Source organism: Pteropus vampyrus, unplaced genomic scaffold (genome assembly GCF_000151845.1).
Source record: "Pteropus vampyrus isolate Shadow unplaced genomic scaffold, Pvam_2.0 Scaffold123, whole genome shotgun sequence".
Classification (NCBI taxonomy): Eukaryota; Metazoa; Chordata; class Mammalia; order Chiroptera; family Pteropodidae; genus Pteropus; species Pteropus vampyrus.
The window spans coordinates 4179819-4206120 of NW_011888904.1; the positions used below are offsets into that span (position 1 = coordinate 4179819).

Consider the following 26302-nt stretch of genomic DNA (forward strand, 5'->3'; position numbering starts at 1 on the left):
AATAAAAATCTGTAGTCTCTCTTAAAATAAGTGGCATTAGGGAGCATAAAAGAAATTTATTATCTGAATGTATTTTCAACTTTTTAAAAATCTATACTGCCAATTTAAATGACTTCAAGTTTTTAAAGGCATTGTCAAGAGCTCAGATTTTTAAAATTAAATATGTCAAAAAAATAAAATGGGAAGCTTCTAAATTTATTTAAAGACTTATTTACTGAAAATTATTTTCCAACCATAAAATTTCAGTCTATAAAATATATAGCTGGTGTATGATATTTTTATTTTTGTTATCTTACATTTATGTTTTTTGGGTTTTTTTTTTTTTGAGAAAAAAGCAATGAAAATTAGTTAATCCAGCAGAAACTATTAGAGTTATATCCCATTTAAAAATGTGAACTAGATATAGCATATTAATTGAGGGTTAGAAAAATACCTTTTCATTATTTGAATACATGAAAAGAGACTGACATTGAGCTATACTACTCAATATGCTAGTTATATGCTCCTATCAGTTAGGTCTCTCAGGTTATTTCCAAAGTTACTGCTCTTGAATTTGCTTTTCATTATAGTAATTTTTTAAAAAATCACTCTCATTGTCAATCTTTTATTTAACTACAGCTTGGGTATCTATAACCTTTCACCTAGGCTTGTCAGCTGTTAAAATTATTCACTAGGGAAGGGTAACTCTATTTAACTTGTTATCATGAAAAAGTAAACATTTCAGATTAGGAATAGCCCCAATATTAAGAATTTGATAGATTTTTTTTTGATTCATTTAGGTTTAAAACAACTTCAAAAATGTAGGTTGGAGGAACCTAATTAATATCAGCAGATCATGCGGGAAAAAATGAGGATTTAAGTTGATGAGCCAACAGTGTGACAGTTTTGTAGACGTATAATATGAAAAAGGTTGGAAGAAGGGGAGTGCCCATCCAGACATGCTAGCTCTAAGTCTCTTCGCAAAATGCAATGCATTGTTTTCTTTTACTTTTTGTTTCTCCTTTATTTTTGTTAATTGTGATTTTTTTTTTTTTTTTTTTTTAGTGTCAAGGAAAAAATAGAACTATGATTTACATGTCACAATTTAAATAGCTGATCTCATAAATAGCAAGTTTCAAGTTTCATGATAGTTATGCATTTCCCCATCTCTGTTGCGGTTTGTTTTTCGTGTTTGCCAAAAGCAGTAATATATCTTTAGGCTATACTAGCATTAGTAGAATTTTCAAAACAAGTAAGGTAATAATTCTTTAGTACTCTGTCTGTCCAGATCAAACCTGGGTGTTGCGTTTGATTTAGTGCTTCATACAGAAGCACTATTATTAAGAAATCAAGGAAGTATACTTCAGGCAGGAGCAAAATGGTGAAGGATATAGAAATAATTTTGAAAGAATAGTTGGAGATGACATGTCCCAGGTCTGTAGCACACCCTGACTGACTCTGAGCAGACACAAGCACAAATTCTTTTTAGAGAAAACATTTTCACCTTAAACTTCTACGATTCCCTATATTGAAATAAATCAAACATGATCTCACAGTGAAACACATGAGGAAGCAATCTACCATGAGTGAGAGCAGAAACAATAAGCAGATTTATTCCATCAAAAATATCAGATATTGGCATCATTAAAAACAATGTAAAATAACCGTTGATGGAATGTTTAAAGATATAAAAGAAGTCAGAAAAATGAGCAACCCATAAAAGACTTTTATAACTAGGCATAAGTTCTGGCCATGATCACTTATTTTAGAATAGCCCATCTGCCAAAAACATCTCCAAAAACTGAACAAAATATATACAGTACAGTGTTTGATGGCATTGAGAACAATCAGTATAGGCAGGATCTAAGAAACTACAATCATTCAGAGAAGGGAAGCATGTGAAATTGGCCCCACATTCATCCTGCCTTTTTCCTTAAAGGCATTTTCCATATTGGAATCCAAAAGAATACAACCCTAGCAGGAAGTAGGCTTAGAAACCTGATAGAGTTTGGAGTTAGCAGTGGCTGGAACTTAAAGGGCAAAATCCTGGAGAGAAGGGGACTACAGAGAAGGAACCCAAAAATCTGGATACAGATTCCTTGCAAAACATTAGCAGATTCCTAAACTGTGCTTTTATAGAGCAAGGCTCTCAGAAACCCAGCAGTATACAACAGTAAAGAGCTAAATAGAGATAGTTTAAAAATTATCCTATATTTTTTTCCTATTGAAGTCTTTTAATATATAACAACTACATTTTTGTATAGGAATCCATTCTCATTTTAAAATACATGCATAACTAGTTTTCCCAAGACAACCTAGCTCATTCATTTTTAGCCATTTATTATCTTATGTGGGCCAATGCCAGGTTTTTGTACTGAGTACTTCCTATGCTTTTTTTGTAAGTTATATTTTTTTAAATGAAGGGTCCTGACTACTAGAGAGACACTTAGGAAATATGAAAATAAAAGTTACACAATCAAAGTACTTCAGAGGGACTAATATGGCAACTAAAGCTACTTTGAAAGAGAAAGAGAGTAGAGGTACATAGAAAGCTATTATGGTTCAGGTTTGTAGACAGGAGGAGTTGGATCCAAGAGATATATTGTGGAGGTAGAGCTGTTCGTTCAGTAAGTAGTTGCGAAATGTCTATGTAGTCATGACTATAGACCTAGAGAAAATATAAAAACAGAATCATATTTGTATATTATAAATAAATACCATCAGTACTGATCCCTATTAAACTTCATTTCCCTTTGTTTAGTGAACCTCTCTGATATCTCAGATATCAAGTATTGCCTATCCATTTAATTCTATTATCTGTGATTTCAGAAGTGTGCTATTTATGTAATCATCAATACTCATGTATGTGCAGGTATATGCATTCATTCAACATATATTAAAACTATTACTGTGTAATGGCTACTGTGCTAGGCATTGGATTGCAAAGGTGAAAGACATGATTCTGTTCTTAAACTGCTTACAAAGAACATGGATAAAGATATTAAGTGAACATTAAAGCTGGCCAAAAACCTAACAATACCTAAGTGTTTTATAAAGTACTACCATAACATGTAAATAGTTATTATTATTGACCTGAAGATCATTCTCCTGTGTTATTTATTATGCTTTTGTGTGTGTGTGTGTGTGTGTGTGTGTGTGTGTGTGTGTGTGTGTGTGTGTGTGTTAGTGAACTATATTGAGTTATCTTTCTTGAGGTTGTTTGGTAGGAAAAACTTGTGTTCCCATAGCATTTTGTTCACGTCTCTACTAGAGACCATTATTTCGTATTGTAATCATTGCTTATTTGTCTTCTTTCCCATGAGATTGGAGCTCCAGGAGAGAACCTTGCATTATTTATTTTTGAACCCCCCAAAATATAACACAGTATCTGACATGTCTTGGTTGAGTGACATATTATACTGTAACATATTATGTTACATATGTAGAAAGTCATTATTAATACAAATCTTAGACATTTTGTTTATTAGAAACATTTATCCACTTTCAAAATACATATATGGGAAAATCTTATTGAACTGTGGTGAGTGGCTTAGTTTTGTTTCTTTTTGACAAATATTCACTTCTCTAGAAACAAATTACTGTTAATCCAAGCAGCTAAGGAAATGGTACCCACAGGAATAAAATTAATCTCAATATACTGAACATCTGTACCTAATTTGTTTTTCATTTAGTACCTTCAGTTTAATCCAGGAAAGCAATCAGTCATACCTTTTCTGTGTTTCTCACCAAAGGTATCTAATTGTTAAAAATGTTTTGCTCCAGGGAAGCTACTATTTCTCTGACTTCCACAGATATATTTATTTGTTAATAAGGATAAAAGCTTTAGCAATCTTACTAAATGTTCATACTTATGCATTTTTAATCATCTAGGAGGTTATTAATTTGGCTTTAAAGATTAAGACTACCCACTTTGAAAAATTATGTCACGTTAAATGCAAAAATTAAAGAAGCTTCAGGCTATGGTTGTGTTTTTTCTTTTTTAAACAAACAAAATTTCCTATTTATCAATGAAAACTGAATATTAACTTCAGTTTTCAAAATATGTTGTGTCCGTGTTAATGATTTACAAAAAATGAAGGAGAAGAGTAGAATACCTCTGAAACTTTTCAGGAAAACTTAATAGCATGTAACAGTATTAGGTTTCCTTATTTTACACACACACTTACACATATACACACTAAACAATCCACACTCCAGTCCCTTTCAACTCTATATATCATATTCCCCCTCAGTATACATACACCTCTGCCATAACTCCTTTCCCGCCACTGTTAATCACAGATTTCACTTGTCCATGTTTCACCCCCATTCATGGCTGTTTGAGGACAGAGGCCATGTCTTATCTGATTTTATAGTTTCAGTCTTAACACAGCCCACACCATTTAATAAAGATTCAGTTAATGTTTGAATAATGAATATATGAATAAAAGAATGAATTAATCAGTCAATCAATGGGAACATCAGATAAATTTGTCATGAATGGGATGGTCTTCAAAACTGTCGAAGTTTAAATTAATAGTTATGTTTATTCCTCTTCAATATCTACCCCATTTTCTTAAAATTTTATAAGCAGGATTTAACAAGACTCTGTGAGCCTGATTTCTCAAAAATGTATCCTTGTGTGCCACAATTTCTTCATCTATAAAACGGGATAATACTTTTCCCTATTTGCTATATAGAAAAGATGAATCCTTAGCTATAAAGCATTTTGCTTGCTAGGGAAGTATACTCTCTAAGAGTGTAAGTTATCAATATTATTGCTATTAATCATATTGCAGTACAGGTGTAAAAATGAAATTACTCTTTAGGAATCGTAGATGTCAGAGATAGAAAGGTCCTTCAGGATCTTCTAGTCTAATTCATCATTGGGTGAAGAGATTGAGTCAATTCTCCTTTCAATTCTCCTCTTAATACATTATTCATCGTTCTCTGTGCCGTTGCATATGCCTGAATATTCTTTGTCGTATTGTTTTTTAAATTAATTTCTTTAAACTTATAGATTAGAAAAGAAAATAATATAAAAAACACTGGGTAGCTAATATCCAGAATAGATGAAACTGAATTTTTAAATTTTTGCTTCTGTTTTTTTAATGAGATAAAACAAACTTGGAAATTTTCTATTTATCTTCCAAAATCCCATTCCCCTCTTTTTCTGCCTCCTCAGTCTTAATTTTCGTGGTATCAATTCCCATGCATATTTTTCTACCATATATATACACCCATAAATAATATTATTTTACATACTTAAAATCTTGATAGAAATAGTATTATACTCTGTGTGTCACTTCCAACCTACCTTTTTTTACTTAATATCACATTTTTGAGATTTATTCACGTTGAAAACATGTTCTGTATCTTGTTCTGTGTGGTCACATAAAAATTTATCAGTCTCTATACTTGAGATTTATGCTCTTTATTGTGTGTGTGTGTGTGTGTGTATAAATATATATATATATATTTATATAATACCTCAATGAAATTATTGTAAAAATGGTAAAATGTTCAGAACTTGGTGACTATGTCTTGTAGGTAGGATAAGGAAGAATGGTTCCCAGCCTAGGCTTTTAAGCACTATGGTCACATTTCCCTAACTTTAGCCTCAGGAGCTGCATGAAATCTTGTATCTGTGCTCTAGCCCCATGGTTCTCAAACTTGAGCATGCATCAGAATCACCTGGAGCTGTTTAGTGGGTAATTCTAGGCTTCTCTGTGGCTATATTTACTCAGTGCATTTAAAAACAATAAGTACACCCTCTATCACAAACTGCGTAGCCAAAGGATATCTGAAGAGTAAGCAAATGAGGTTTTAGCTGTTAGTGTGCTTCTAAAAGAAAGCACCAATATACATTTGCAATGCCATTACTTAGAAATGTATGAAGGTCTGAGCTAAAGAAACCCTTATGTTCTAGAATGTTAACAATTTTTCAAGAAATCTCTGGATTGAGACGGGCGATGTTAGACACCCCTTGCAGTTTACCCCATTTGACTTTCAACCCTGGCTAGGCTGCCTTTTCCAGCTAGGCAGAGAGTCCTAATCTAAAGAATCTTTGCTTCATTACATACAACTTCTGAGGCTTCCAAACTAGCTCAAGTTTTTCCTCTTCTGAGCATTTAGAAACTATCTCTAAACCTGTCTTCTGATTTTCCAGTTTAGCAACTGGTTTCAGATATTTAGTGTCTTGCATTTAAATGAGTGTTCTAACAAAAACCGGAATTGGTCTATTTTTAAACAAATCTGAGAATTGAAATCAAAAACCCATTCTTTAATATTTTGGTTATACTTAATGTACTTCTACTTGCATGGGTAAAATTTATAGTCACAAGGAACAGCATGTCAGCAAATCTTTATTGAAATCACTACTTTGAATTTTTCTAACATAGCTCTAGTAAGAAAAAAATATTTCATTCAGTTTCATAGTAGCATCATAGCAGTTAAAATAGTTGAATATTATCAATTTTCTGTATCAGTAAACTGAGATATAGTTTGTTCTTCAAGGCTACTTTGTCGTTTGTAAAGTCAAGAATTATCTCATTTCTCTGATTCCCAGCTCAGTGCTCCTGGTAAAGCTTCCCTGAAAGAGAATTTACATGCTCTTCTGAAGTTTACTTTCTCTGTCCTAGAGTAATTCTCAAATCCAGTTTCTAGTCACACACCCAAAGAAGTACCTGAGGGTTTATTTCTCATGGGCCAGGTTGAGAATTTGAACAGAGAGCTTCTGCTTTTAGGTGCAGTATTTTTTCTTTGTGGTATAATACCTCTCAAACACAGTAGAGCAGACTTGCAGATTGTATTTTAAAATCTATGTGGCTTGTAGAATTTTGTTTTGAGCATGATCATATTTCCTACAACCATATTCATTTCCTAATCATCTTTATCTCTTCACTGACCGCCACTTTTACGGAGTCATGAAAATACAAGCATCTGCTTTCCATGAATAGATTAGAGATCCCCATAAGCCTAGATTCCCATGGAAACCAATCAAAAACTAAAAGGAAAAGAAAGAGTATATATTGAATTTCCCTGAGACCTACAGCTTGTTTTTCATTAGACTCATGCTGATTTCTTTTAAATTCTGGGCAGAAGGCCAGTGAATATTTTTACAGCTGATAAAAAGGAACTTCAGATCCATTTACTTTCATTTAAACTTTAAAAAATTAATTTTGTATATAATATTGTGGGGGGTGGAACAAATTTTTCTCTATCCTTCTAGGTTCTTCTTCCTGGTGTAATAATTAAATCTACATGAGACAGATTAATAAGAGAAGATAATCAAATTTAATTACATACATATGTATGGAAACCCCACATGCATGAAAGGTTCATAGACAGAAAGTTAAAATAAGGTATATCTTACATTCTGAGCTAAAGATGAAGTAAGGCACCTTGGGATTTCAGAGGGGAGAAAGGTCGTTCACAGGACTATAAGAAAGCAGATATTCAGTCATTAGAAGTTTGCCCTGCTGTATTGATAAATCATGAAAAGTTATTTCTGATAATAACTCTTATTATGGCCAAGGCTCCAAATTTAAATTCTTTAAAGGAAAGGTAAAAGTTTCTCGAGAGCCCGCAGGGTCTTGATTGTTTTTAGCTCAAAATAATTCACATGCCAAAGTGGCACATCTTGGGGAGGCGTGTTCTGAACCCCTTCAACATCAATTCTAAAGAAAATTTGGGCATTAATTTGCTACTCACCTTCTTATGTCACAGGACCGTATTTGTTCATATGATTTCCTCTTCTTCTTTTTCTACTGAAAAGAGAGTGAGAGGAAATAGGGGGCCTACTAACCCTATAGTGTGAATTTTGTCAACCCCTGGGTACAGCATTTTCCCTGTGACCAATCATAGGGCTCTTTATACCTCCTTTGACCGTTAAGCTTTTTCAAAGCCCAAGTAATTATTTACTATTATAATAACAGAAATATAACCAAAATGCCAGAGTATGGGGGATCAAGAAAGCCAGAGAGGAGACGACTGGGGAGAGCCAGTTGTAAATTTAAATAAGGCAATCAAAATCTTCATCAAGATGCCGGAGCAAGACTTAAAAGAGATAAGGAAGTTAGCTATGTGAATGGCTGAGGGAAAAACTTTCTTTCATTCCAGGCAGAAGGAAGAGTCAGAACAAATACCTTAAAATGAGAGTGTGCCTGGAATGTTTGAGGAATAACAAGGGGGGATTATAATGAATGAGCAAAGGGAGAGTAGTAGGTGATGAGGACAAGAAAGAAATGGTGGCCACATCCTGTTGAGCCTTTTGGCTATTGTCAGGAATATGTTTTTACTTTGAATGAGATGAGGAAGCATTGGAGGTTTTTTTGTTTTGTTTTTGTTTTATTATTTATGCCTTTAGCACCTGGTCTTCCTAGGTGGTCTCCCATCCAAGTACTAACCATACCCTACTCTACTTAGCTTCCAAGATCAGACGGGATTAAGCTTGTTCAGGGTGGCATGGCCATAGACCATGGACTGTGGCTCCACTGGGGCACGAACCCAGGACCTTCTGCGTGTAAAGCAGACATGCTAACCACTACACTATGGAACCATATCCACATTGGAAGCTTTTAAGGAAAGGAGTGACATGATCTTGTCTTATGTCTTAATAAAATTGTTCTGGCCAAGTGAAGAAATTTTTCTTCATGTTTGCTCTTATCTATTCTTTCATTTTTTCTTCATATAATATACTTTCAAGTCTCCTTCCCATCCTAATCCTTTTTACCATATATGCACACAGTTACCCAAATTCCCCCGAAATAAGACACCTGGAATAGAATACAATGTCTGTCTGATGAACATTAATATTTTGACAATCAAATATAGTTGATTCATGTTTGAGGTTTTTCAAGTAAAATCTCTTAAATCTGCTTTATACTTATTACTGCTTAAAGTAATCCTGTATTTATATTGTTGTGGTTTTGGACCCAAGTTTAACATCTTATGGTATACATATTTAATCATTTTTTAGAACATCCCAGACCTACCTAACCTGAGTTTACCATTCCCTTGTTTTTCCAGTACCTGTGTACCACTGTTATATCACCTATCACACTGAAAAATGTGAATTTGTTTACACATTTGATTTCCCCACAAACAATGCACATTTTAGTGTCAGGAAGAATGTTAGTCATCTTTTTTATTTCCAGTGCCTAGTACTCAACAAATTCTAAGTTTAATGCTTAGTGAATTGAATTGGGTTCATCATGCAACCTGTCATGTCCTCTTGATTCTTTTTTTTTTTTTCTTAATTTAATTTAATTTAATTTTTTTAGGTGAGGCAACCCTTGGTTGACCTAACAGATTGCAAGGACCTTGTCAGTTTACATTCCCTTATTTTTTTATTTTTTACGCCTACAGCACCTGGCCTTCCTAGTTGGTCTTCCATCCAAGTACTAACTAGGCCCAACTCTGCTTAGCTTCCGAGATCAGACAGGATCAGTCTTGTTCAGGGTAGCATGGCCGTAGACTCCTCTTGATTCTTATATCTGTCATTCAGTATAGTTCTCATCTCTGCCACAGATGAGTCACCAGAATTCTCATCCTAATTTTTGATATCAAAACAGATCCTGCCTGCAGAAAGTTTAATCATTGAAACACTACGACTAAAGTTAGCTTCATCAGTTTAAAATACTGTTTTATTCTTTCCTTGTTCTTATCTAAACAATGTTATCAGTGGTAACTAAGCCTCTTGAAAAATTGTCTGTCAGAATCCACTTGTTCACCATATCAATTCTAATGAGTATGTAATTCATTTATCCATTTGCTCAAGAAGTAAATATTTAGTACTTATATATCAGGCATTGCACTATATATCTTGAAGTAGTAAATTCAATCTGTGTCTAAATATTTATAGTCTTTCAAATTCTGAATCATCATGAAGTTAACATTTCACCAGTGAAACTAGTCATTTTCAAGAAATGTACTGAGTATACTCAGTTTCTCTCAAACAATTTTAGATTTCAGGAGACTTGGTTTATATCCCTTTCAATTTTTTATTCAAATCCTTTCCATCTCTTTGTGATTCATCAGACTGACTCTTTTTTAAACAATTTGTTAGGAATTTAAGCTAAAATATCAGAGTATACTTTGAAGTTATGCCTGTAAATTTCTAACTATGTAACTGGTCATTTCAAAGTTGTGCAACTTGTAAACTAATACAATCTGTGTGTGTGTAGGTACATGTGCACACAGGTTTATGTTTTAAATTGTTATTTAATTGAATGGAAATGTACATACATATTACCAAATATTAAATAGACCGTGAAGGTTTAATCTTCACGTGCATAATCTAGGAGTAGGGAAAACCTATCTGTGAATCAAAACACAGACATGACAAAGAAAAAGATTAATGAATATGGCTACATAGAAATAAGAACTTCTCCTGAGTGCTCTCAAATAAGGGAATTGTCAAATCACTCAGCTTTGTCTGTAACAAGTATGCGCACCACCTAGCATGTTACCTTACCCTTAAATCCACAAGTTTGAGAAGTATAGTTGTAAAGCAAAGGACTCATTTAGTCAACTGATATTTATTGAGCACTTACTAATCTTAAGGTACTGTTTTTTGTTTGAGATAGAGCAGTGAACAAAGCAAAACAAATCCCTGCCTTCAAGGAACTTACATTTTGTTGGTAGAAAATAAATAAATATATGAATAAGTGTTATAAACTATATACAGTATTACGTCAGGGATACATGCTATGGAAAAGATAAGGCAGATATAGAGCAGGAGTCTAGGAGTTGCAAATAAAAATAGGGCGATCAGGATAAACTTCACATAGAAAAGTAACATTAAGCGAGCATGTAACACTTAAGTAATCTAAAGGTGTTGAGAGAACAAACCTTGGAGGGAGAGAGAATGCCAAGTACAAAGACCCTGAGATGGAAACATGCTTAGTATTTACAAGAAACAGTGGCAAGAAGGCCACTGTGGCTCTAGTGGAGTGAGGATGAGGTCAGAGGTCATTTTGCGCCCGTAGGGTATTTAAGGATTCTGCTTTTACTCTGCATGAGAGGGGAAGGTTATTGAAGGATTTGAGTGCAGAAAATATAACTTATATTTCGAAAGGCTCATTCTCACTCCTGTGCTGAGGATAGACTGTCAAAAGGATGAGGGCAATAAAAGGGAGACTAAATAGGAAGCTGAGAGATGATGTTGACTTGGACCAGAGTGGTAGTGGTGGAGGTGATAAGAAGTGATCCAATTTTAAATATATTTTGAATTTACTGATAGATTATCGATATGAGAGGATGAATCAATAAATTTGACACTAAGGGGTTTTTTTAAGCTTCATGTCTTTTTAAATGTTTTATTAGGGAGAACTTCTCCCCTTCCCATGTTGAAGCAAATCTCAGATATTATATCATATGAATGTTTCTAAAAGAAAATGAGTCTTTTTAAATATAATCATTATAATACTAAAAATTTAGCAAGAATTATTTAATATCAGTGTATTATAAAATAGCTCATCAGTTTTCAGATTCTAAGTTGTCTCATAAATGTCTATGTTTGTTTATTTACTTTTGTTTGAATCACGATCCAAATAAGAGCTACATGTTGTAATTGGTTTATGTCTTTTAAGTCTTTTTTAATCTATAGATTTTTCCTCATCCCTCTTTCTTTTTTTCCTTACTTTTTTTGTAATGTGGCTTAACTCTTATCCAAACCTGATGTCTAATTCTAGAGTGATTGTCTCAGGCTAGATCATATTGATTCTTTATCTGGGTGTAGTTAACTTGTTCCTCTGTCTTCTGTGTTCCCTGTAAATTAGTTATTGAATCTATAGGCTTGATCTGATTCAGGTTCAGATTTTTTTTTTTTTTTTTTGGCTAAACAACTTCATTGTTATGATACATTTCTCATCAGGAGACACACTATGTTTCATTGTCACTATGTTTCATTGTCTCTATGTTTGTGACATTAGCAGCTATTGATATTTAGTGCCTAAAGCCAATTGCTTATTAGGAGTTGCAAAATGGTGATATTCTAATTATACCATCCCTTCTACAATTATTAGCTGGAATAATTCATTAAAGAGAACCTTCTCCTTGTCTAATATTAGATGACTAAATGGTATAGTTCACATAGAAAAGGAGGGGGAAAATCCTTGATTCTTTCTCTTTATTTACCAGTTTTCAAAGTAATGAGTTGGTTTCTTATGCCTTCCCATGATGACCAATTAATCGTTTTCTTTTTTTCCTTTTTAGTATTATTATGTACAAGGCATAGGATTTTTAGTATCATTTAAACATATTTGCTTTATCAATCTATAGACATTATTATCCTTAATTGATATTCAAATTACTCCATCTTTAGTTGTGAGAGGTCCTTCAAGTTAGTTCCTGGATTGTTTTGACACAATCCAATTATTTGATAGCTTCCTTTCGATCTGCTATTACCAGATATTCTAGGTTCATGCTATATTTTTTTGTTCCAGACTTGGAATCAGCCATTTCTCCTAGGAACTGTGGTTCCTTATAGCAGAAAAAAAGTATTTGGAGGCCACAGTCTAGAGTCTGGGAGTGCTCATTGTTGGTGATTGTTTCTAAGTCTTTATAGTGGACACTGCTTGGAAATATTTTTTAACAAAAACATGATTTTGTCACTTCCTATTCTAATTCAGGACTAAGGTGTTTATTTTTAACTTAACTTCTTTTATTTTACATCTCTACTCTTTGTTTTCATCCAGCTGAGAATGATAGAATATCACATTGTATTGATTAAAATGTGGAAACTCAAAGAGCTTGAGAAATTTTTCATTAAGCGATAGAGCCCAGGATTCAAATATAGATATGAGTCCAAAGTCTTTGCTTAAATTCATCTTATAAAAATTTGGCTTGGCATAGCTCCTTTGCTTCAAAGCATAGCATTTTGCATAGAACTGCCAGGTAAGGGATTCAATTCAACCAACATGGACTGAACACCCATTTTTATGCAAAATCTTGTTCTCTTGTGTAAGACTGATATCCTTCAGCAAATCTTTTCAGCTCTACATTCTAAAATTTATTTATAATTCAACCATTTCTCATCACCCCTTTGCCATTACCTTGGTCATAACGAACAGCACCTTGGATTGGGTTAATGTAGTTGCTTTGCTTGGATTATTGTGGTGGCATCATAACTGGCCTCTGACTTCTGCTCTTGTCCCCCTACAGTCTATGCCTGTCACACCAGCCAGAATGATCTTTTAAACCCCACATCAAATCATGTCACTCCTCTGCTCCAGACCCTCTAAGTATTTTCTATCTGAGAGTAAGAGTCATACTTCCTATGACTTACAAGGCCCTATATGTTTGGAATCCCTTGTTATCTATATGACCTTATTTCTAACCTTCCCTTTGTTTTCTCTGCATAAGCCTCTCTGGCCTCAGTGCAGTTCCTCCTAGAAGCAAAAAAAAAATGCTCTTGCCCCAAGGTTTTTAAAATTTACTCTTCTCTCTGCTAACGGGCATCTATCTCTGTGTTTAACTCACTTTCATCAGTTCTTTATTCAAAAGTCACTGTTTCAGTGAAGCCCTTCCCCCTCTATCCTATCTAACACCCCCTCACTTCACATATTTTATTTTCCCTACTCTGCTTTATTTCTTTTTCCTCAACACTACATAAAATACTATGTTTTTTACTTATTTACCTCGTTTATTGCCTTTACCCCACTAGAATGTAAACTCCTATGAAGTCAGAGATATTTTGGTCTGGTTTTTTTTTTTTTTCACTCTATTTTCTCCGCATTACCTAGAACTGTGTCTGGTACATGGCTGTTGGTCAAACAGTATTCATTGAATGAATAAGGACACTTCTAAAGTTATAGCTTTATTAATTTTCCCTGGTGGTCCAGCATTTCTTTCATTATGCATGTATTCTTGACTAAAAATGTGTCATGATATTTCCATTGTCTAAGAGTAGAATATTTTTTAAAAGGAAGAATAGCTTTGCTTTGCTATCTCTTTTTCTGATACAACCCTCTGCCTTCATCCCAATGACTCCTGCTTGTTCTTCATAGAATACTTCCTCTCTTGGGAGTATATATTTCTTCTTTTTTTTTTTTTCCTTCTGGTTAAATAGCCACAGACTGTCCATTCGAACTGACCCTCTTTGGAAAGTGAGTCAGTGCAACCTAGTGGAGAGCAGAGGCCTGAGCATTTGCATTTCCAGAATGTTTGTATTGACAAATGGCAGTCAGTTATTGACATTTATGTCCCTAGGTGATACTTCAATTGGCTTATCTTTGCTGGTCAAATGCCTTAATTGTTCTGGCCTTTAATTCAGTCAAAGTTGGAGCTAGAGCAGAGGGGAAAGAAAAGGAGCAAGTGTAGCAGAACATCAAACTTGAGCTGGGAGGCTGCTGGCAACGATCAGCCTGTCATAATGTTATGATTTGTTCATTTTTATACCATTTATTAGCCTTTACTTGTTGTGCCATTTGGCCTCCAGGGCAGATAAAGTGCTGTCTAATTTGGTAGGTTTGCTTCTGTCAGAGCAGCCTCGACAGGGAAGGTGTTAGCTGCAGTGACAAATAATCAATAGCTGTCGTTGTCATGAGGAACGTGAGCAGTTGGGCCTTTCATCTGGAGGATTAGAGGTCTAATTGGATTGAGAATAGGGAGGGTGGGCTGTTGGGTAACCCTGTCAGCCTTGTGAAGCTGTCAAATGTCGGCCTTATTCATGGTGAAGGGAATAAGGTACCGTGTGTTTTCAGAATTGAGGAGGAACGCATGTGAAAGCCCTTTATACAAAGGAACAGACCCTGAAGTCAACTCAGCTAACATACGCTCTCTTTTTTATTTAGTTAGATCTCCCTTTAGATAATAAATCTAACTTTAAATGATATTTTCAAGCCTGGATGAGCAAAACACACACACATACACAAGATACAAATCCAGTTGTATTCTGTAGTTGTTGGATGTAGTGTTCTATAAAATGTCAGTTAGGCAAATGTGATATTCAAATCTTTTCTGTACAAATTGACTTTAATAAAAAAATTTTTTGAAACGTCATTCTTACAGAAAAATTTCAAGTACAGTACAATAAACTTTTTTCCTGAACCATTTGAGTGAATTGTTGACCTCACCACTTCCAAATTTTTTAGTGTGTATTTCCTAGAAACAAGGACATTCCTAAACATTACCACAATATCACCATCAAAATCAGATAATTAACATTGATACGGAACTACCGTCTAATCCTCAGACTCAATTATTATCCTAATAATATCTTTAAGGATTAAGTTCAGAATCATGCATTGCATTTAGTTTTCAAGTCTCTTCTGTCTCCTTCAATGTAGAAAAATTTCTAATCCTTCCTCAACTTTAATGGTGCTGACATATGTGAAAATAACAAGCTAGATGTATTATATAATATCTCTCAGTTTTGGATTGTTTTATATATATATATATGTTCTCATAATTAGATTTATGTTATTCATATTGTCAGGGATATCGTAGAAGTGACACTGTGTCTTCATTGAATCCTATCAGGTGTCGCACAATCTTGATTTTTCCCATTCCTAATGATGTTCACTTGCTCACTTGATTGTTTGCTTTTCTCCACTCTTTCATCTTAGTAATTATAAATATTCTGTAGGGAGGAGCTTTGAAACTATGCAAATATTTTATTATCTACTTTATCTGTTATTAATGTAGCCACTCCAGCTTTCTTATAATTATTGTTTCAGGCATAAGTCTTTCCGTCCTTTTACTTTCAACTTATCTATGTCTTTATATTTAAAGTAATCTATGGCCATGTCACCCTGAACATGCCCGATCCCGTTTGATCTCGGAAGCTAAGCAGGTTTGGGGCTGGTTAGTACTTGGATAGGAGACCACCTAGGAAGACCAGGTGCTGTAGGTGTAAAAAGTAAATAAATAAAAATAAATAGAAATATATTTAAAGTACACCTCTTGTAGACAGCATGAAGTTGAGTTTTGCTTTCTTTTTTAACCCAGTTTGACAATATCTGCATTTTAATTGGAACGTTAGTCCATTTATATTTAATGAATTATTGATATTGTTGAGTTTCAGTCTTCCATCCATTTTATTTCTTTTTCGGTCTGACCCATCGTTTTTTGTTCCTCTCAACCTGTTTTCTTGTTCTTTTTTGGGTTAATCAAATATTTTTTAATGTTTTAGTTCTTCTATTGGATTTTTAGCTACACCTATATGTTATTTTTAAGAGGTTGCTTTAGGGTTGCCAATATGAAACTTTTACTTATCGCATTGACATATTATACTATTTTTCATAAAATGTAAGTTAAATATGTCATTCCATTGTCTTCTGGCCTCCATTGTTTCTGGTCCACCATCTTTCCTATTGTTCCCATGTGTGTAATGTTTGTTGTTGTTTGTTTTACTGGTTTCTTTCAATGTTTTCTTTTTAGCTTTTGTTTTCAGCAATAAAATCAAATGTGAAAAGTCTAAGCAGTGATTTTTATATTTCAGATATTGTACTTTTCAGTTCTAGAATTTGTTACTTTTTATAGTTCCATTTTCTTTGCTGAGATTTCCTCATCTGTGTGGTCATTATAACCGTCTTTTCTGTTAACCTATTACAGCTGCTCTAAAGTCCTTGCGTGCTAATTTCAACAACCAGGTCATCTTGAAGACTTTTTATATTAATTATTTTTTCTCTTAACACTAGTCCTATTTCTCTATTTTTGGGTTTTTGGATTTTTTTGTTTTTGTTTTTGTTTTGATTTTGGGTTTTTTTTTTTTTGGCATGTTTAGTAATTTTTTATTGTATACTCAGAATTTTGGATGATACATTCTGGGATTCTTCATTCTCTTATCACCCTCTAAAGAGTGTCAATTTTTTTATGTGTGTTTTATCAGGCAGTTAGAACTGACTAATCACACTGAAACTGTTGAGCATTTCCATTTTTCTCCTAGTTTTTAGTTGAGTCTCTTAGACCTATCCATAGTCCACAAGAAAAAAGAAAGTCTACACTTTATAGGCATAGATCCTCTAAGATTTCAGTAAAAATCCTGAGATTTGTATCAAGTCTAACAAGGTGGGGCTCAACTCTAAGTTCTGTCTCCTCTATTGGGTCATAGCTGAAATTTCTGACAGCTTTTTCAACCTTTTATTTGTGGGTTTCTGCAGACTTCTTGTAGTCTCCACATGCCTTTGTAATTCAGGCATCAGATGAGGACTTTTGAGGAGTCTATATGCTTTTGAGGTCTCCTCCCCTTTGGCTCATTTTTCCATCTCTGTTATTCTGTCATTCTAATCCAGTCTACCATAATCTATTGTCTAAACAACTGAAATAGCCTATCAGTCTTCCCAATTCAAGTCTTTTTCCTCTTCAAACCATTCTCCATGCTGCAGCCAGATTTCATTCACTCATTAACTCGTTTGTTAAATAGTTGATGAGTATTCATCCAAAAGACAATACTGTCAAGCAGTCAAATTGTTGTACATGTTGGTTGGCTTCTCACATAGATTTAGCTGGTAGAGACCCCAAGACCAAATTTATTTAGGTGGAGTATTACTTATGGTACAGCAAGCAGCATGAGCTTTATGTTTGCATTGGTTCTCCTTGCGCCCAAGTCCTGCAGGAGTGATCTGGAGGCAGGTCCAGGTAGACACTGCATAGGAAATGGATCTGTGTCATACCTGAGGAAACCTGAGCTTAGAAAACCCCCAGTCTTACACTAGGGCTTCTGGCTAACAGGCTCAACCTTTACCCCAAAGTGAGACATTATTTTTTTATTCTGGTCAGCAAACAAATCTATCCTCTGACCTGAAGGGAAGTACTATCTCTAGCTTCCAAGGCCACTTACTATACAGACATCTTTGAAAAAATACTCCAGTTACTAGACGTGTAGAAATACTATAAAGAATTGCCTCCAAAGAAGCACAAAGACCAAAGTACAAAGCTTTGGTCAAACTTTGAGAGTGATTTCAGAGATAACAGAATGTGTCCATCTGTTCTTCCAAGTCATTTTATCTTTCTCCTTTCTATCTTCAGAGGAAAAAAGAAACCTCAACTGCATGCTAATTATGGGCTTAAATTTCCACAATATATTTTAAATCTTTCATCCCACAATAAGATAGTAGGCTGAAAATAAGAATTACTTTGGAAGTCTTAGATTTATACTAAACTGGAAAGGTGTAGTCTGCAAAGGCATTATCTGTTCATAATTAGCAATGTATTAATACTTTGAACAACTAACCAAAGGAATTGAGTTAGATTTGATTAGAAAAAAAAGAGACTAGAGATATACACCCTGATTCTAGCTGCAAGGACCTAATACTCAAGATAAGGAGCAAGGGCCTATCCTTGAGTAATCTTATAAGAAAAAGTATTGGTATGCTGAGTATGCCTTTTGATACAGTCAGGCTGTAAATGCTTCTCAGGTGGGAGCAATCATCCAGGACGCTTTTATGGAGCATTCCAGTTTCTGTTCTTCCTTCTAGGTGTTGAGAAGCAGTTTTTACCACAGCTTTTTAAGTCTGACTTTCTGGTGCAGCCACAGCCATGCCCTGAACTAGTCACAGTGGCAGCTTTGCATTGTTCAGGGAATTATTCCTTGAAGCCTAGCTAGAGTTCTTCCAATTATAAGCACGTAATTCCTTGTATTAAAATCTTTCCTACCTAAAATAACTACTATTTCCTGTCTTGAATAGGCCTAATGAATGGTAGAACAGAAATTTCAGGTGGGCCTTAAATGAAATGGTCAAACTTAGACAAAGAATGGGAATGGAGGATAGAATTTCAGGCAGAGAGAATAGAGTGAGCAAAGATCAAAAGGCAGAAATGGCCATGGCATATTTTAGAAATATTGTGGAACTTGATTGCAGAAGAGAATGAGAAATGGATTAGAGTCTCCTATCTTACACATTTTCTTTCTTTCCTATCTAATCTCATTATTTTTATTTCTCTTCTACTATTTCACACTTTCCCTTCCCTGTCCTTCCCTCCCCGCCGCCCCCCGCCACCCATGTCACACAGTAGCATCTATAGAGAGACATTGCTTACACATTTTAGTGGCCTTCATAATTAAAGAAGTTGCTTCATCTCCAAAGTTCTGTCCTTTCCATTGAATATTCCACTATTAGGTCAGCAGAGTCATTCTTGAAAATGGCTCTATTACTGAGCAGACTCATTCATAAATTTAGTCTCCTCAGACTAACTAGATTTATTGTGGGCTACCAGACATCCTTCTCAGATGTGCTTGACTGCCCTTGGAAGCTCTGAGCTTTACAATCCTGTTTACTGCCATCTGATTCTAATAAGAGCAATATCTCTTATCCTTTGGCAGAGGAGAGTTAAAGATGTGATTGGGAGTTTGAGCATCAAAGTAATGTGATGGACTTGAAGAGGGTGAGTGCATGACATGTTGGAGGTAATAAGAGAGGTATTTCACCATAGCTATAGGCAAATTATATTTCCTAAGGTACAAAACATAAAGTCCAATATCTATTTGATGTTTAGCATCTATAGCTTTTGGTGAGCCATTGCGAAGTACCTACCAGTTACTTTTGATTAAGTAGGTTAAAAGGAGGCTTGATTGGAAAGAATCCCTGCTTCAGGTATTTTTGTTCTGTTTTTTATAATTTTTTTCTAATTTTGTTTTCTTGTCACATTTTCTGGCGTTCATTCTCAATGGTTTATATTACCCATTACCCAGTAGTTGGACTTGTTGTTAACTGTAGTCTCAATTAACTTTCTCTTTGGCTTCGTGAGAATTTTTTTTTCAAGCAGAGTTTCCCAAGTTTATTCCATCCAAGGAAAAGAAGACTAGATATTAAGGAACTCTATGTTTCTAATTTTAAAAAAAAGCAATATATTTTAAAAGCTTAAAGGACCTTGAAAATTATTCTGTGCAGCATGTCCCAAAGCTGCTTCCATAGCACAATATTCTCATGAAATAGTGTGTGAAAAATGAGTCTCATGATCAAATAAGTTTGGGAAATACTGCATGCTCTTTTTTTGGAAATTTATAGTGCATATTCACAACTTAAAGGCTCTAAGAAGTCATACAGTAACTTGTTTATTTTTTTAATACAGGATTTCTCATAATCATTTTATCTCAATACATTTTTTTAGCAAAAGCTAATAGTATCTTAACGAAATGGTGATTTGCAAAGCACTTCGGTAAATACTAGTTTATAACTTAATTGAATTCTTTTATTTTACAGCTGAGGAAACTGAGGCCCAGAAAGTTGTCTTACTCATCACACTAAAAACAGTGCCTTACATTACACAAAATAGATGCTCAGTAAAGATGTGCTTCTGTTTAGATAACCAGTTAGAGCCAGGATCAAGACCTAATACTTATATTAATACTTATGTATTTAAATTATATACAGCATTTAATAATGCTAAGACAGTTAAATGTATATTCACTATTTACACTGGCGATAAATAAAATCATTTTATTATTGCTATAAAAAGTGTTACATGCTAGCTAAAAAGGTAAACTGAAAAGGATATTATTTTTTAAGTAATACCAATGAGAATTACAATTACACAAATTTCACCTATGCCATAGAAATATAGTTTTCACTATGTGAATAATGCTACATGAGACCAATAAGCTAGATCAGTGCTTCTCAAACTTTAATGTATATGAGAATCACCTGGCAATCTTACAAAATGCAGGTTTGCGTTCAGTGAGTAGATCTGAGGTGGGGGCCTTGAAGTTCTGCATTTATAACAAGTTCCCAGATGACACTAATGCTGCTGGTCCAGAAACTACACTTGACTAGCATGGAGCTAAGATAAATTTTGTGACCAACACTGAAAAATTTTTTTCCTGGCATGAAATCAAATCTAGACCAGATCTTGGGCAAAATAAAAATAGAGGAAATCATCTTCATTTCTCCTCTAGCTATTATTTTCACAACATTCTTGACCCTCTCAAAAGTCTAAAGTTTGTTTATCAGGATCTCTAATACCCCACCTCCATGCAGCCCCATTTTTGGCCTAGGTCACCCTATGCGCATACCCACCCTCTTCCTTCTGTGAATAAGTATAAGGTAGGAATGCTTAACTTTCGATCACACCCAGAGCATACCAAAAGTATTCCATTTTAATATTTTATACAAAATTAATTTTGTTTATTCTCTTTTTTTAGTGTTCCTCCATGGACTTGTTTAGTTTTCTGCTTGTAAAGTATCAGTGCGCCTATGGCTTTTTTAAAGATTATATTAAAAACTGCTCCTCTGTGAAAGTACTTTGCCTCTCCCCATGATAGATTCCATTGTCTACTGGTGTCACATTAAATTAATTCATTTTCATACAAATAAAGTATATATAAACGGAAAAAAAAAAAGGCAAACTAAAAAGTTGCGTAGTTTGCTGATATTTTAAATAGTTTTAGACTACAACTCTCTATCTCTTTATTCTATAACAATGCCAAATGTTGCCCCTTTTCAAAACCCCTAGAGCACTCTGTGTTTTGAAAAGCTAGTTCAGGTCTCTCTAAAGCCACCTGAAAGGGGAATTTTCTGAAGCTTTTTCTATTCCCATGATTCTCACAAAGTTCTTCAGTTCATTCTAGTCTAGAAAGTAGGGGATCTTCCTTAAAAAGGTGCTAATCCCAAGGTGATTACAAAAGACAGATTTTCCCACCTCTGATCAGGTTTCTTATTTTGTTTTGCTCATTTTTTTTTAGCATGCTTTATTTTTTATCCCCAAGGTGTTTTGTTTTTTTTTCCACAAAATGTTGTATTATATATAAGAAACACTCTTGGAATTTTTACTTTTCAGTACTCCATTTTGGCATGATATTTCTTGGTCATTCATATTTCACTCTCACCAAAGAAGATATCTTAGAATTAAATTCTTGAATTGTGCTTGACCTTTCTGGCTGACAGTCGATTTAAATTAGATAGTATCTCTCATCATCTTAAAGACATATCATCTCTTAGGAATGCTACCATTTGCCGAGAAAGAAATAATAACAATAGGAAAGAGATATGGGATAAAGAAAAAGCCCTGTATCTATTATTTTATCATTAAAAATCTATGCATAGTTTTTATTGCTGGAAATAAAATGTACCGTGATTGGTGTATAGGGGCTCATGTTAGTATCAGAAGTTTTTATGGGCACTCTGCTGGTTAGTTGATACAACCCAGTATCTTGTGCTGCATTTTCTCAACTGCCTTTGTAAACACTGGAGCCTTAATAGATCATTTTGAAAGAAGCCACCATCCTGCTGTATCCGTTGGTAGCCTTCTTTCAGTTTTCTGACATATCCTTAATCTGATGCTCAGCTTTGTCATTTGGATCAATAGTAAACCAGATAAGATGTCTTGTACTTGCAAGGCTATAGCTATAAAAGGTATTTGAAAAATAAATTCACTTTTTATGTCCATGCCACAAACCTGGGGAGTACTAATTTGTCATTTGTCTCTCCATCTGTCTGTAAACAGTCAGTTAAATGGGTTATTGATGAGAATAAGGTGAATTATACTTGAAACAAGAGTAATATAGAAATAAACTTCATAGTAAATTTCTTAGATTCCTACAAAAAGGTATCTTTTTTTCGTTTGTTTTAAAAAGGGGGGTAGCATCTCTTAACTTTAATTTCTACTTAAGGATGAACATTTAGTTTTATATTGTTTCTATTCCAAATCATCAATAATTACAGTTTATTATAAGTTATACTTTACAAAAATGTTTATATTATTTAATCTTCATGATTTCTATAATATAACTATTTTATAATTTGAAACGCATTTGTTATTCATTTAAAAAGCATTTTATCTAGTGCCCACTATACATAAAAGCACTATTCTAGGCACTACAAATTCTGTATACAAAAAAAAATGTTAGTGATAATAGAAGAGATTAGAATTGTAGCATTCCAGTGTAGAAGGGATCCCAGAATTCATCTCCAAACTTACCATTTTACAGGAACTAAATCATAGCCATTTTGTAAATCACAGTAAACCAGCCACTTAGTAGGATAATTTTTTTGTTGTTATATAATATAAACTGATAAACCTTTCAAAATAAACCCGTACTTTAATTTTTTTGAGTTTGTTTTCTCGTCTATGGAGTGACAGTAATTCTGGCTTCCAGAACAAGGATATTTTGAATATTAACTAAAATGTTACTATGGAGCATTTCACAATTTAACTGCAATCTAAGGATAAGAAACATTTCTTGTAGATAAGAGACAGGAAGAGAGTATATCAAAATATAAACCATGGTTACCTCAGGTTTGTGAGAAGCAGGCTGGTCACTGCTTTCTTCTTTATATTTCTACTGAATCTTATTACTTTTATAATAAAAATTGAAGTTTTTTTTTCTTTTTTCTTTTAACTTTATATTTTGGCATAATTTTACATTTTCAGAAAAGTTGCAAGAATAGTGCAAAGAATTCTCATGTGTCCTTCACCCAAATTCTCCAAGTATGCATCTTTAACCACATGTGCTTTATCTAAACTCTGTCAGTATATGTGAGTGTGTAGATATTGTCTTCTGAACCATTTGGAAGAAGATGCAGATGTGATACTCCTTTGCCTCCAAATCTTTAGTGCATATTTACTAAAAAGAAGACATTCTCTCATATAACCAGATTTAATATCAAAATCAGGCATTTAACATAAATACTATTATCTAATCCATGAACCTGATTTAGATTTCACCAATAATGTTTTCTATATAAAAGAAAAGCCAGGATTGGGCACTGCATTCAATTGTTATGTCAGTTTAGTCTTCGTTAATCTGCAACTGTTCCTCAGGTGTGTGTGGGTGTGTGTGTGTGGGTGTGTGTGTGTGCGCGCGCGCACACGCGCACGTGCACATGCACCTGCACTACACGCACACTTTGTGACATTGACATTTTCTAATACAGGCCAATTCTATTTTCTTTTATTTTGGATTTACCTGATGTTTCTTCATAATCGAATTCAGGTTATGCACTTTGGGAATAGTAGAGGAGCGATGTGCTCTTTTCTGTGCATCGCATCAGAAAGCATGTAGTGGTGTTAACTTTGATTCTTTGGTACATTATTTTTTCTTCCCTTTACGATCAATGAATATTTTGTGGAGAGCCAATTTGAAACTATGTAAATATCTTATTATTCCTCATACTTTTACCCACTAGCATTAGCATCCTTTGGCCACCTGAATCAGTTATTGTTATGATGATTACCAAATGGTAAAAATTATTCTTAAATCACTGCTAGTTCCAGATATAAAATCAGATGTGTAGTTTGATGGGAATAATGAAAATCACCTCTTGTGTTAAACAAAAAAGCTGAAGAGGAACGGAAGAGATTACACCAAAATGCTAACAGAGCTTATGTTAGTCTTAGAGTAATGAAATTGTAGGTGATCTCCTTCTTACTTTATTTTTCCAATTTTTAATAATTTTCCAAAATTTTCAACACTTGTACATTATATAATTCATAACTTTGAATGACTTTCTAAAATATACGTTTATTTCCAATTGATCCGCAAAGAGCTTAAGGGAGTTACTAAGATGTTGATTTAAGAATTGTGATGTGCTTGAACTTAGAACACTTGTTAGACTAGAATTAAAACATAGCCATTGCAAACAGACCACCTGTGCTGGGATAAGGTACAATTAAAGTAGCCTTCGATTTGCAAATCTTTCTTCCCCACTTCAACCACTAAACCTTGGCGCTATGCTTTACCAGCTCAGTTGCCTCTCTTCTTTCAAAGAGAAAAGGTGTAGAATAGTGGCAGGAAGGTTAAGAGAAGTACAGAGTTCAGGGAATGACTTGTAGATGGAGGTGGATTATGATATGATTTTTAAAAGATGGCTAGATTTGAGACTAGAAGACTCAGGTTTGATTCAAATATTACCACTCCAAGGACCTAGGCTACCATTTTGAGAATAGGTAATAGTTACCAAGTCAAATTTTTAGTTAGTGCTTAGCTTTTAATTAAAACCTTTAATGCATAGCCTTAATGAGGTTTGTTAAAAATTTATGAGTATAATTGAATTTATTTGTACATTTATGTGTACATTTATCTTTTCCACTATCTAAGAAATCCCATCCATAGTATGGAACTGAAGTAGAGAAGGCAACAGATGGGTTCAATCAGTTGTTTGAAATAGTTCCCCCGGAGGCACATATCTTAGCCAAGTAAATGAAATAATTTTTTTAAAACTGCATGTTAGTATCAATAAAACTAAAGCACATTATTGGAAAACTAAAGATGGAACCTACCACAAGACTTGGGGTGCTTCAAAGGAACCAGGAGGTAAACAAGATTGTTTCTGAATTTAATATTTAAATATGAGTTTTAAAGTAACTATTTATAATGTAACTCAGAAGGCTGGTCAGGGTCAATGAAGAGAATAAGCCAGGCAGATTATAATGGACATCAAACAATGAGACCACTGGGAACGAATACTTTTTTATTTTTTCTGTACCTGAAGCAAACATGGACAAATAAAAATGTTTTGTTTACAAAGACTACTTTTATAATGAGAGAAGAACCATAATTGTATCAGAGGAAGAAACCAATATTTATTAAGCCCTTTCTGTGAACCAGTCACTATGGGGTTGGCTTGTTTGTTTGTTTGTTTGTTCATTTGTTTTTACCAAAGGGAAATCTGAGGCTTTAAGCAGTAACATGGTTATGGTTAATATAGCCAATAAAGTACCCTAATCTAACTGGTTCTAAAATATATTTTCATTTAATTGTATCATGCTGCTTTCCCATGGATAGCATTTCTGGTTTCCCTAAAGCTTGAACATCTTTATGCTAGGAAAATGAATTTTTGTATCAGGAAGAAGGAAACAGACTCAAAAACTATTACCCTGTGGTTAAGAAAAGTAGAAAGTCTTATAAATGAAGTTATTCTTGAGGCAGCTAGAATAAAAAACATTTAGTTTTGAAGTAGCTATAAAGAGTGGATCTCGTTTCTTAGATTCATAGAGTCAGAACGTTAAGCTGGATGAGTCTTTAGATCATAATCCAACCTTCTCGTTTTCCATGTGGGAGAAAACTGAGGTGAGGAGAAATTTAGTGGGTAAGGGTGATTTGGCTGAGACCTCATTGGTGTCACTGCCTTACTTAAACCCTCCAGTACTGCTTCAGAAACCTCAAGGAAGAAATCCAAACTCCTTAGACTAGCACCTTTCATCATCATCTACTCCTTACTTACCTTTTGGCTTCAGCTTCATGAATCCTCCTTTCTACTCTATCCTCAGGCATACTATTTAAAGCTTTTATTCTAATCACTTCTTTCTTACCCTTATTCTCCACAGACAATGCCCTTGCACATTCAGTTTCCTTCTCACTGTCTTGATTGTGTGTACACTTTGAGATGCAGCACAGGCACTGTTTTCTCCAAGAAGCCTTTACTGGCCCCTCAAGTCT

At 34.2% G+C, this 26302-nt stretch overlaps 1 protein-coding gene, 1 non-coding gene and 3 pseudogenes across 2 annotated transcripts in view; 2 read left to right on the forward strand and 3 right to left on the reverse strand.

Annotated features, from left to right (window-relative positions):
• LOC105296290 (inversin) overlaps positions 1 to 26302 on the forward strand; it is a 66020-nt gene that overhangs the window by 16791 nt on the left and 22927 nt on the right. The gene's annotated exons all lie outside the window — the stretch shown is intronic.
• LOC111743846 lies at positions 8339 to 8457 on the reverse strand (annotated as a pseudogene).
• Positions 8467 to 8539, reverse strand: TRNAV-UAC. Its single transcript has one exon. It is a non-coding gene; the product is annotated as a tRNA-Val (tRNA).
• On the reverse strand, positions 9340 to 9458 carry LOC111743848 (annotated as a pseudogene).
• Positions 15720 to 15838, forward strand: LOC111743828 (annotated as a pseudogene).